Here is a 13641-nt window from a genome sequence, read left to right as displayed (position 1 = left end):
CATATCATACCCTGTACAGCCTCTCACTGTCTTCAACCAAGCACTGGCATGCTGTTCACGATCAAGACCAGCTTTAATGTTTTGGTTCAAAAATGTTCTCCGTTCTGTGAACTTTATCTGTCTATATGCTACTATATGTTGGCTGAATGTGGTGAGAGAAACTATGAACACCATGAACACACACTGTGCTTAAAGGGATATTCCGGCACAAGTTTAACCCATGGTCTAACACACCGTGACACCGAGTAAGTAAGACCCCCCCCTCCAGAGATCAAGTTTGCCGACTGTAAGCGATCCGGTCGTTTTGGCTAATGCTGCGTTCCAGGCAGGCTTTTCAAACCGTAAATTACAGCTTCAAGTCACGACTTACGACTTTGTAGCGTTCCAGGCAACCCACTCGCGTTTTTCCGACCTGTTTTACCTGTGAAAGTCACTGTAACGGCCACTCGTAACTTCCGACCCGTGAACTCGTACCAGATTGAACTGATACGACTTCACAGGTCGGAAAATCACGAGTTACGAGTTGCCTTGAACGCACCATAACGTCTTGTCAGCCGACGGAGTTAGCAGCCCCCGCCCTCGTCATGGATCTATTGGTCCTCGTCCCTACGTCACCACATTCAGGCGCGTCCCTTGGCTGCACACACAGCCCTTCATGCCGTTCTCTCTCCTCATTGGATAAAACTTGTAGGATACGAGAAAAGTTTTCTCCTCGGCTCAGAGCAGAGCAGAGTGACTGACAGACCCGTGTTTCGCTCCAAACACTCTATGTAAGTGATTGCCGTGGGAAGATATAACTATTTAAGACTTATATTAACACAAAAATATCGCTTACTTCTGCTTTAACTTCTCTAGTTGTAGCAACTTCAGCAAAGACCGCACGATAACAATACACTGCTGTCGATTCCTCCACCAACCAACTGCCATCAAAAAAGCCACTCATAGCCACAAATGATGCTCAAAACAGGGTACCAGCACACAATACAAGGCATCAAACACTCGCCTGAAGAGAGACAAAAACAAAACTCAACCACTCTCCTCCAGCCGCTTGCTCGTTGTGGGGAAGCCCTGACGAGTCGATTACCAAGTGCAGTAGAAAAGTAAGGAGTCCAGTAATGCTTAGTTCCAAAAACGCAGCACGCTTTGCTGACTGTGATAGTTTGAGCAACTCAACTCAAGTGTATTGTTATCGTGCAGTCTTTGCTGAAGTTGCTACAACGGGAGCGTGCCTATGTTCCCTCAGCCCTATGTTTCCACAGCCCTATGTTCCCTCAGCCTTATGTTCCCTCATTTCTAAGGTTTCTTTTTTTTTTTTCTTTCCAAAATTAGGCCCTATGTTCCCACATTTCCTTTATCATCAATTTGCATCAGATGTAATGTAGCTTTTAGCAAAATCTTGGAAACTCAACCACTGTTCGAGCAAGGGAAAACAAGCTTCTGAAGGGGGGGGGCGGCGTTTGGCTCGAGGTCATGGTGCCAAGGACCCTAGGTTGAAATTACTCTGAATCATCCCTTTAAATGCGGTATAAAAATTAAAATGACTTGACTTAGAGTTTCATTTTGAGAAAATACTTAGAAATAAGAAAAATCTTAGAAATGAGGCGACATAAACCTGAGGGAACATAGGGCTGTGGGAACATAGGGCTGAGGGAACATAGGGCTGTGGGAACATAGGGCTGAGGGAACATAGGACTGTGGGAACATAGGGCCTAATTTTCAAAATTTTCAATGGAAAAAAAAATTCTTAGAAATGAGGGAACATAGGGCTGTGGGATCATTGGGCTGTGGGAACATAGGGCTGACCCCGCTACAACTAGAGAAGCTAGCGGTTGGCTTGATCTCTCGAGAAGGGGTCTTACTCGGTGTCACGGTGTGTTAGACCATGGGTTAAATTTACGCCGGAATATCCCTTTAAGTGGAGAGCAGCAAGAGCAAATGAAAACCTCCATAAGAAGGTCCCATGCTCCGTCTTTACACAGCCACTGTGTGTATAATTTACCTCTGAATGTTTTCACTCAGCGGATCTTTTCTCCGGTATGAATGTGTCAGCTGAATGCCTTGCTGCCGTTAATGAGAAAACGCAGCCACGTGCCTCCTCGGGTCGGATGGAGATGACGGTGAAGGACTCGACATAGCCTGCAGGTGACAATGTAATCTGTGAATGAATAAAATTACAGGATCACAGGGGCATCCAGTGCACTTTCACGTGACAGAGTCATCATCCAAAAGGACACTGGCATTGCTATTTCTTTTACTTTTTTTTAACTGTCATGATGTCGTATAAAATGTATCAGCAAAAATACATGTGAGAGAGAATGAACCACTGATGTAAAGGCAATGCATACACCCAGGGTACAGTATATTTATTTACTGTGGCTAGGCTCTGTTAAATGTAATTGGAATTTAAAATAAGTAGTGGGGAAAAAATCAGCAGCATAGAGAAACATAAAGGTAATTTACATATTCTCCGATCAAGAGAGAAAAAAAGAAGTGTGAAGATCATATCGAGACAATACCCAGCCTCTTGTTTTCACAAAGTCTACATTGTGCCTCGATCCAACTTGTGCAGAGTACATTTCACCCCTGGCATTAGGTTACGTTACGTCTCAAATGTGTCTCAAGTGATCAGATTTCACTGCTCTGCTCACATTTGCAACTTGCAAGTGCAAATTATGCAGTGAAAATCGGGAAGGGTGAACTTTTTCTCCAGAGTGAAGGGAAACCATTACAGCACAGGCGCTTCAGTGATGTTACAGCATCTGTCGTAAAAGTAATGCAGTACTAGAAAGTACAATATTTACGTCCAAAATGTTCTGAATAGCATTAAATATGAAGTACTTCAAACTTATATACTTGAACATTATTCTCCAGCACTTCAATTGCACTTTCACACGTCACACATATAGACACACACACATTTTAATAATGTTCAATTGCCAAAATTCCTAAATTCCTAGAGGTAAAAGACGACTTAAACCACCACCCACACATAAGACTATTAAGATCAAATAATAAACTGTTGACATCAAAAACGGCTAATCCTCCATTGTCTCACTGCTAATGACTGAGAAGCAGTGTTTGCAAACACCACATAACATTTGACGTTTTACAGTGGTAATGAATGATAAGCAAATACAGGAAATGAGCAGACGTGTTATCAGCTAGCTGACATTAGTTGCCTAAACTGAAACTTGAGGATAAAATTAGTTCTAAGCTCTCATTTGCATTCCTCCATGGATACTTAACTGTAGACATTCAGGACATAAAGTAATGTGCATTAAAGCAGAAGTAAGCGATATTTTTGTGTTAATAAGTCTTAAATAGTTCTATCTTCCGACAGTAATCACTTACATAGAGTGTTTGGACCGAAACACAGGTCTGTCAGTCACTCTGCTCTGAGCCGAGGAGAAAACTTTTCTCGTATCCTACAAGCAAGTAGCACAGGGGTGAAATTCGAGCAGTTGTATCTTTTAAGTCTCCTGTGCAGTGATAGCACATAAACTAAAGAAACAGGGGGGAAAGTATCTCCAAACTCTTTTCTGAGTCACATGTTGTGTGGGTGAAAGAGCACAAGGCGGCCTAAGGACAGCACATATTATTTCAAACTGAAAAATACACAATTTGGAAAACAAGACAACAGTAAACATGTTGTTCCTGTTAAGTACACATGAAACCCTTTAATCTAAGCATTAACAAGTTGCATCATGCTGCACTGCCAGGTCCTGGTGGTGTAAGAACAGATTATGAAAGTTGAAAAAAATTCAGCCCTTCATTTAAGGGCGCACACCACAACACTCTGTGCTTCATATCACAATGATGTTGTGTTTAAACTTAAATCCTATACATTTATACATGCATGCATTTTATAATACCATGCCTGCCTTAAGCAGTGGGATTAAGCAAAGACAAGGTTTAGTGAGAAGGATGTGTTGCTTCTGAATGTTGCTTGTTCACAGATTGGAGTGACATTTCAGAGTGAGAGTTTGTGCAGAATCAAACCACTCTGCTTACACCCGACACTACTCGTTAGAAATGACAGTACCCATTGTTCCTGTTACTGTAGCTACTGACCTGCTGATCTTATGTGAGCTGTTGATTTCTCCAGCAGGACCTTGGCTGTTTCAGGACTGACAGACTGCACAGGCTGTTTTATGCATGAGGAGGAGTGTGTGTATAAGATTTAAATTCTTGAGTCAAATTTATCCCCCAACATTGTAGACAGTTGAACACTGCAATGCATGATGTTGTCACAAGTTTCTTGCATTTGTTGCCATTACTGACAGTTTCATATAGTAAATATGATTCTGTGTGGCTTTTAGAAACATATGGAAGTGTCTGAGAAATATCAGTGTAATACAACGTTTATGAATGAGAGGCATATTTTTCATTCTAATGGGGCAAAACATGAGTTTTGTCTCGCCTCCAGCATTATGGTACTCTGATGGTACATTATCAATAACAGACTGGGTCATTTATAATACTGATACACACTTAGCATTGGGGTTCTTCGACCAAGCAGAAGAAAATCTGTGCTTGAATTTTTATTTAAAGCCTCATGTGCACAGCAAAGTTTTGTGTGAGTTGGAAATACCAAAAGTTTCACATCTTCACCACTGCCTGAGGACTTTATCGTTTCCATTACATTTACTCTATCCATTGTTTTTTGTCAGAATCTTCACATCTGTGTTTTGAGGAAATTTAAAATATTCATGAGTTCATGTTGAAAAAAGATGATCAATTTTCACCTGCCCATGATCCATCACTGAAAAGTACAACACTTTCACAGTGAAAATGTTCAGTGCTCCGGAGAAACTGTCTCACTACAGCAGAGCTGCTCACTGACCTGGATCATCCAAAGGAGCAACACCAATGTGTGTTGTCTCAAAACAGCAGGAACCTCGGTAAACCTTTGTGATTTAAATGAATAAATATGAGCAAGAAAATATGTGTTTTACACTTTACAATGCCGTCTGACCTTTACCTGGCAACTGACAAAAAGAGCGGGGGCGCAGGTGCTTTCGATACATCGAGGTGTTTCGCCAGAGAACTTCTACTGAAAGCGCCCGAAGACAGTGAACTATTTTGTCTTGTCTTGACTTGACTTTGATTCAGACATAATTCAGTATGTGAACACTGAGGACATCTAACTGGTTTATTGCTGTCAAGGTAAGTTATAGATACGCTTCATTAATTACAAATATGCTGTTTGTCCCTGTGCTGCGGAGTGTAATTGTGTGTAAGCAGTGGTCCTATTACCTTCTCGTCTGGTTTAAAGCAATAAGATTAGGAGATGTGCAGCTAAATTTAGCCCCTATTCTCAAAAATAAACCCCCACACACGCAAAACAAATAAGAAAAACAGGCTGAGTGGGAGTGACAGGAAGGGCAATCGGAGGACATTTGGACAAAGTTCGTACTGCTGTGGTGCTGAAAGGTAGACTGACTTGTGCTCATTTCCTGAATTACTATGAAACACTTTGGAGGAGAGGTTTTCGAGGCAAGGAGCCCAGCCAAGATGAGATAAAAGAAGATGTACCATAGAAAAGGTTACAACTTGTGTTTGAAAAGTAGCTATATTAGCTTCTTGCTTTCAGGGTTAAGCAGAAACCAGGTAATGCATTTGCATATGCCAAGATGCGTGTGTGTGTGTGTGGGTTAAGATGGAAAAAATATAATGAGTGCTGTGCTAGTCTCACATCCGTAGTAAGTGAAAAACACAGAGAACAGAAGATCATAGGGCAATTTTTGTGAAACCTAAATTTAGAGTGTGTTAACTGTGAGGACAGGCACATGTTTTAAGACATATGCAAATAAAAAACACACATTGCAATAAGCCAGCAATTTAATTCATGTTCTGGTGTTGATGCCTGTGCCCTGTTAGTCAACATTGAATATAGTGTAGTCATTTCATAGTGCAAAACGTCCTACTGCCTTTTTAGCTGGGGAAATGAGAAATATGAACATTAATAAACCCTCTTTTTAATGTCCGGGACAAGAATAGTTCTCAAACTCGTGGTTTAATAAATTGAGATGTTTTGATAGCAGAGGAGGAGTATAATAAAGTTATGTAATTTAAATGTGAGTGAAAGAGATGAATAAGACTGGGTTTAGAAAGAAAAGGCAGCTACTGAGGCCTCATTGTATGACTGGTGGTCCAATGAAAATACAAGAGGAACTTTTAGGAGAGTGAGAGACTTTAGAACAGACACAGTCCACTTTCTATTGAAGATCAAACTAAATCAAGGACCAAATAATTTGCTTTCACGTATTCAACACAAAGAGGAATTTAAAAAAGGAAGACTAGAATGGTTTCTGTGGTAAAGAGTAACCCACGGCTCCCACAACACAGTGAACTATGTCACACAAAGTCTGCAACCAAGATGCTCCTTCCTTCAACTTAATGCAGTGCTTCTGACTTCAAGGAAATGCATGTTGCATGTGCATCCAGGTTAGACATCAGGTGACATGTGAAGGTTTGCAGTACCACTGAAAGTTGCAAAAAAAATATTAAAATTCACAGGAGCAAGGCCATCTCAGTTTTCTGAGTGAGACACTGTGGTTGTTTTCCTCTGGCTGCACCAAGTGGGAACAACCTCTGTCAAAACACAACTTTGCCCTAATTGGCTTTCAGCTTCACTGACATGGCATATGGCACATTTTGTTCTAATAACTTCAGATCAGTTACATCTCTCCAGAGGACAGCACTATTTATTTGGACTCCTCTTTCTGTTAGCTCCTTACATAAGCATTTACATATTATATGCACATAACCAGTGTAGTTTTCATCCAGAAAGAAAAATGAAACAGTGTGATATAAAGCTTAGGTCATACGGCCTACCTGACCTGTACTGAGAAATGTTAGGAGTCGCTGGTGGTCCATTTATATTCTGCTGGTATCCATGGTATGGTATGGTGTTATGGCCTGCACAAATTATCTCCTCGGATGTGTATGGTGTGTGTGTATAGGCAGATTTCTCTATAACTGTGTTAAGCCAAGTGACAACTGATGCAAATTGTTTTGGAGAAGCTGACACCTCATGTTGATGGGGTCACCACCCTGCTATTTACTGGTGGAGGAAACTTGGCTTCAACACCCAGACTAACAGCAGGGTGAGATCCTGATAACCAGGACAGAACGAAGCGTGTGTGTGTGTGTGTGTGTGTGTGTGTGTGTGTCGTTCACTGTCTCTCTGTATTTGTTGAAAATACTGTAAGCAGCTGCACATACAGGGCAAAATGCACTTAACTCTTTCTTGACTCACATTAGTAAACACAGAAAAATGTCATATTTTAAAAGGGCCCATGGTATCATGACTTCTCCCTTTTCATAACTTTGAATGATAAATATATCTGCACACAGCTACATTTCCTTGGTTGCCACAAAGCTGGCTAGACTTCTGTCGGATACCGCACCTGAAACGTGTGCATGCAGCATCGATCGGCACATTTGTACTGGAACGACTTCTGTTTAGTCGACTTCTGATGTTTGGAGTTCGTTGCAGCGCACAAGCTTTCCACTTCTTCTCTGTTTCTGGTGGATTTGTGTGGCAGTGTTACAGCACCACTACAGGCCAGGCATATGTACTACAGTGCATTGAGTCATTTTGAGAAAGATACAAGTAATGTCGTCATCGCAATACTGAATAGTGTCATTGCACATCGGACATTTCGCTGATATCCTAGTATACCTAGCATCCATTCTGGCTCTTGCTGCACTGTTTAGTTCTTTGGTTGGCTCGTTTTTCACATTGCTACATTTTAACCATTTAGATGTAACAACAATGCAAAATGTTTTTTTTTTTTTATATATATATGATAATGTGACCTCACCTCAAAGATACCACAAATTTCAGCCTCAACTTTTACCTTTATCCTAAAATAAACCTGTGATTCTGATCAATACTCATCCCAAATAGTAAACCAGAAGTCCTGTGGATTAGCCAAAATGAGTTCTCTTAGTAAATATGTCCTCTCTCCAAAAGTCTAAGCCTCCAACTGGTTTTCACAAGGACAGCAAAGCGGGCATACAGACACACAAATCCAGCAGCCATCCAGCAAACAGCATGGTATAAGCCCCATTCCTAATAGGGCCATTCATAACGAAAGGGGCATTAGAAGTGCCAGGCTTTCACTCAGCAGATAAGGTGGGCATTTATCGACAACAACAGACGGCAAAATTCGATTCGATTACGTAAGTCTAAAAAAAAAAAACCAAGGGTAGCACCCCCAAGATGTTTTGTTTCTTGATGTAACAAACGAGCGGCCTCACACCTACCACACATTTGTCTGCCGGACTCTTGTGAGAGTTGCTTGAGCCCAGCTGCTCTTGTCTGGTAACTTTATCAGAGTTAATAACATAGCAGGCCTGATCTCTGAAGGCCCCTGCTTCTGAGCAGCCATAATCCGCAGACAGCTCATATCACACAGGAGCAGATGCACCAGGTCCAGGGTCAGTGCTGGGAACCCCACACCCGTCTTATTCATCCTCTCTGTCGACTCTCAGGGCCAAAAATATAATGTGTCTCTTCTGTGAAGAGGAAACTTAGCCTTCTTCAGAACTTCGCTAAAATCCTGTGCTCATCTCACCTTTCTACCTCCTCCCTTATACGTCTATGTGGATGCACATTACATAAATCATACAGGTCCGTGGAAAATGACGAGTGAGTCTTGTTCTGTGAATAAAAATATCAGTCTAGTCTAATTAAACTAGATTCATCATCATCAATCAAATTTGAAAATTATCAAGACATTGGTTCCTTCAGCAATAACCCAATAATGCCTTAAAGAAAAAGTCCTCCAGAGGGCCTTGTAATTATGACTTGGATGACGCAATATGGCATATGGTTAAGTGGATCACTGAGACAACAAAATGATGGCCAAGCGGTTATTATTGCAACTGTAGTCCCCTAACCTCCACCAAGCACCTCCTCTAACCCAAACCACAAGCCTTGTAGTCCGGGAGCCATGGGGTTGAACCTTGTTTCGTCTGATAAAGTTTTTTTCTCTGCTGTTTCTTGTAGCTGGGGGGTTCCTCTTCAAAATCCAAGAGGGTGCCCGGTGATATACCTTGAGCATTTTTAAATATTAACCCTTTGATGCCCAAAGCGCCAAAATCCCAGTAAAAATACTGTAAGCCCCAATTTAGTTACTACAAATAGTCATGAGTGTATGATATTTGGCAGGAAGGATCATGAAACATAGGGGAAAGTAAAAAAAAATAAGTTTCTGGGACCTGTTGCCATGCTATTTAAAAAAAATCTCCCACAATTTCTCCAGAAAGACAAAAAAATATCTTATTGTCTGTCTCTAACTAAACTGTTTTTGTGCCTAATCTCAATGGAACTCTCATCACAGTGGGTCATGGTTTTTGAATGTCATGTCAGACGAAGCATTTACACATCATGGACTGGCACAGACCAGTGATTTGAGATTTGATTCAGTTTTTTAATTTCTGCATTTTATTTCACATCTTATGACGTAAAAAAAATATAAAATGTTTCAAAAGGATGCTGTACACAACAATTAGTGAAAACATTTTAATTTTGATGGAGTGAATGGATATCCCGGTATTTAATGCCCACAGTTATTGGAGTCAACTGCTCCCACAACATACAAGTGAACTAAACTCTGTTGCCGGTCCCAAGCTCTATATCAAGGTGATCATCAATGCCTAAAAGATAAGGCTACTTCTCGCCGGACAGCCAATGACTGGGTGACGTGTTTGTGTCACCAAGGATCAAATTTCTATGTTTACTTCAGTGGTAATTATAGAGTGCAGACTGCCATGGTGAGTTAAAACCCAGACAGAATAATAAATGCTTTGTTGGACTGGCTGCAGCTTGTGGGTTTATTGCCAAGGTGATGGAGAGGTGGAGGAGTTGGCACGCCCATGCACCTGCTTCCCCATCTCCTCCCCCTCCCTCCTTTCTCCAGCCCCCAAATAATGATACAGGTTGTTGACCTGTGTGTTATATAATGTACTTATAGTGTAGTAATAATGTACTTAGTGTACTTTTTACACCTCTCAGTGCAGCAAGAACAGAGGCCTGTACTACGAAGCAGGATTTGAGCTTATCGAGGTAACTTCAGGGTTAAAGGACAATTCCAGGCGAATTCAACTCGGGGGTGTATTTTCCTATCATTTTAGGTCTAAAAGAAGGAATCTGAAGATTTTCAGTTTAATGTCTCCTGTTTTGCGGTAGTTGCGTCTGTCCCCGCATCGCCACGGCAGCAATGAATGGGAGTGCATGTAAGTTTTTTCCACAGACAGCGTCAGGTGGCTACTCAAACATGCACCGAGAAGTTTTTTTTACTTGAAGCAAGTAAAGAGTTGATATTCCTGTGTTTATGACACAAACGGGAGCTTTCCCACTGCACCTGAACACACCGCGCACGGCAACTGGGTCTCGCGCGAGACTCCGGGAGACTTTGAATTAGATCTAGTTTTACAAACATGTCGGCTTGCTTGAAGTAAATAAACTTCTCGGTGCATGTTTGAGTCGCCATCTGACGCTGTCTGTGGAAAAAAATTGCGGCTTTGAGGGCTGGAAACAGCCTAAACAGCAGAACTTACATCCACTCCCATTCATTGCTGCCGTGGCGATGCGGGGACAGACGCAACTACCGCAAAACAGGAGCGATTAAACTGAAAATCTTCATATTCCTTCTTTTAGACCTAAAATGATAAGAAAATATACCCCCGAGTTGAATTCGCCTGGAATTGTCCTTTAAATCTGGGTTTTCCGTACTACGATGGTGGTTCACTTCTTACTGGGACACATCTCCACGGTAACTTATGCAGCTTCGTAGTATAGACTCCAGGTGTATCAGTGGGAGAGACCGAGGGTGTGCTGAGAGATGATAACCTGTGCACCTTGTGTTTACTTGCAGGTGAGAAACTACATCCATTTGTTTGTGTCTGAGTGGAAACTACTCGTGAGTTTATTTTGTGTGACAGTGAATACACTGTATCGGTGTGTGTGTGTGTAAGTGCATGTGTGTAGACCAGAAGAAGTTATTGCCCCCTTCAAATATTTATGCGAGGTTGTTCCCTCATATTTATAGTTTGGAGGCTGAAGGCGCTGCAGCCATTTCTCTTCAGCCCAGTTAACTCTGCCAAGGTGAGAGGGAGGGGAAGAACAGAAAGGAGAGGTAAAGGAGAGAAAACAGACAGTCTGGAAACACCTGAGACGGCTAAATGTTTAAAACTAAATATTTAAAACCTGAAGAGATTTTGGAGGTTCCTCAGAAACCATTTCTGAAAACACGTTCTTAACTTTATGATGACTTTGAGCAGTTTTATCATAAATCATTCATCTCTTTGCTGCGCAGGTCAGACAGCAGAGAGCTACTCCTCAACAAATCTATCAACATGGAAACTCCCCTTCAGCAACCTGACATTCCTCAGATTCAGACGCTTCATTTTTTTTAACATTTTCTCAAAGGGCTAATGATGTACGCAAGCCCAACGCTATTCCTCGAGTGCACATTCATCCAGCCAAATGGTTCTGCAGCAAATGATTTAGGGCTGATGTAAACACTCAGTGTCTCAGTGTGGGACCTGACGTGTCCTTTAGTGTAGAAGAGATAAAGAGTGTGGAGGTCAGGGAGGTGGATGTTTGCTTCCAACTTCCATCCAGTATGAAATTTGTTTTCTATCACATGTTTTAATCAATCCGTCATTTTTAAATTAACAATCAATGAAATGAGTCACGCTGGTTTTCTGGCCCATAATTTCACTGTTTTGGCCACTACTCTCAGCATTAAAGGGGAGCTATGAAAGTCAAGTCACATTTTTGCTCTTTTGGTTGTTTCTTTCTCTACGCAGCTCCCCCTACAGTTGTGGAGTGCATATTTTTACTGTCATAAAAACTCACTGCAAATCAAAGCATACAACTGTTTAACAAAAATCATAACATAATGGCAGATTTAGAAATATAATATACCCCAAGTTATAGATCAGTGACCGCTGGACTCACATTTGCCACATGGACAAACACATCTCCAAAGTCATATCAACGTTGCTCCATGGTGGACGTGGAGAGGGCAACTGTATCAACTGTTTTGCCACAATTTATTAGCCATGCACACGTGGAAAATAAATTGGTTGGTCATAATTCATTTTTTCTAAATCAGATTTGTCCAAATTCCATCCAGCGACAGGGCTAATTAGACATGATGGGATGCATTATTACATTTTTGCAACATTGAAATGGTATTCATTTTGTCAGGGGAAGAAAAAGGGGCATTGTGCCCGGGACTACTATCTCAGTTTGGCATACGGCAGTGTGATTCTCAGGAATGCTTGGCTGTGGTGTTAGTTACATCATTAAACAAGGAAGCCACTGTGAGGGATTTAACACTCTGATGGCCCGGCACACATCCTCAGGAATATGCCACGGAACAGATTAATCAATCAAACATCTGCACTCTAATCTGCACAGACGCCGGGAACAGCCCCCATTAACATACTTCCCACTGGACACTGATGGACACGTGTACAACACATACATACACATACAGTACACACTAATGCACACATAGGCCGCATTCACATGCACTCAAGTAATGTGATTATTCGCAGCAGCTTTTGGCAGTAACCTAAATCTCTGAAACACCATCTGAATGAAAGACCCAGGTCACTTCATCAGGTTGAGGGATTAAGAAAACTCAGATAAAAGGGTGGATTTCTGATGGAGGAACCCGATTACTTGGAAAATGATCTTGACCTGGCTTCTCAAAGTATGGTACCATACTGCAACTGTTAGTGAAAAGAAGCTACACTGTCTTCTTACCAAATGAGGCTTTAAATCGTTAAAAACAGACAAACATTTACACACATTTATTGAAATTCAAATCTAAAAACTAATTGCGCTTAAATATACAGTACCAGGGCTGGCTGAAGGCAGGCACTGGGGGCAGATGTATCACTGATAAATGTGTGTAAATGGAGCTTTAGAGTTCAATCGGACTATTTTGCAGTTGATGTAAAATATGTTCTACTTCTTGCCTAAGCCTGATTTCCCACATAAATCTAGATCCTTGTATACATTTAATGCACACATCACACGTCAGTGCCACCATGCATGCTCTCTGCATAATCTAATATTGTCTCGGATGCAAATTCCTTTGATAATGCGGCTGAATTGCAAATCTTTTTTGTTGATAAGCATTTGCATCGGTTCTCAGGTGCCTGCTGCACAGGGCTGATAGGGAAATGACAACTGAATACTGCTGTTACCTTATTAAACACAACAACAAAACCATCTAGTCCTGATCCTGTCAGTTGGGTCATGCTGAATTCAATCTTCAGTGAATACAGGGAATATAAAGTCAGTGTGTGTTAAAGCTCACTGAATGTAAAGGAAACCTTTTCTTTCTCATGCTTCGGTGCTCCTGTAAACTCCTGAGAAACTGTGTGATATTGTGTTTCCCTCCAGATTTCCAGGAAGAAGTTCTGAATCTTCTTAGAAGTGCCAACCTGCTGAAACCACTCAGGCATTCAGAGTTTGATTTCTGATAACAAATACTCCCTGATACTTCTTTCAGAACCGGCAGTCAGTATCTTGGAGCTGCAGACTCGGCCCCTTCTAGGTTATGTAACGCTGGCCCACATCAGCCTAACAATAACTAATGGGGGCAC

The sequence above is a fragment of the Trachurus japonicus genome, chromosome 4 (genome assembly GCF_045865225.1).
Source record: "Trachurus japonicus isolate A0001 chromosome 4, Traja_1.0".
Classification (NCBI taxonomy): domain Eukaryota; kingdom Metazoa; phylum Chordata; class Actinopteri; order Carangiformes; family Carangidae; genus Trachurus; species Trachurus japonicus.
The sequence above is the reverse complement of the archived record's forward strand: the minus strand, read 5'-3'. Positions refer to the sequence as shown.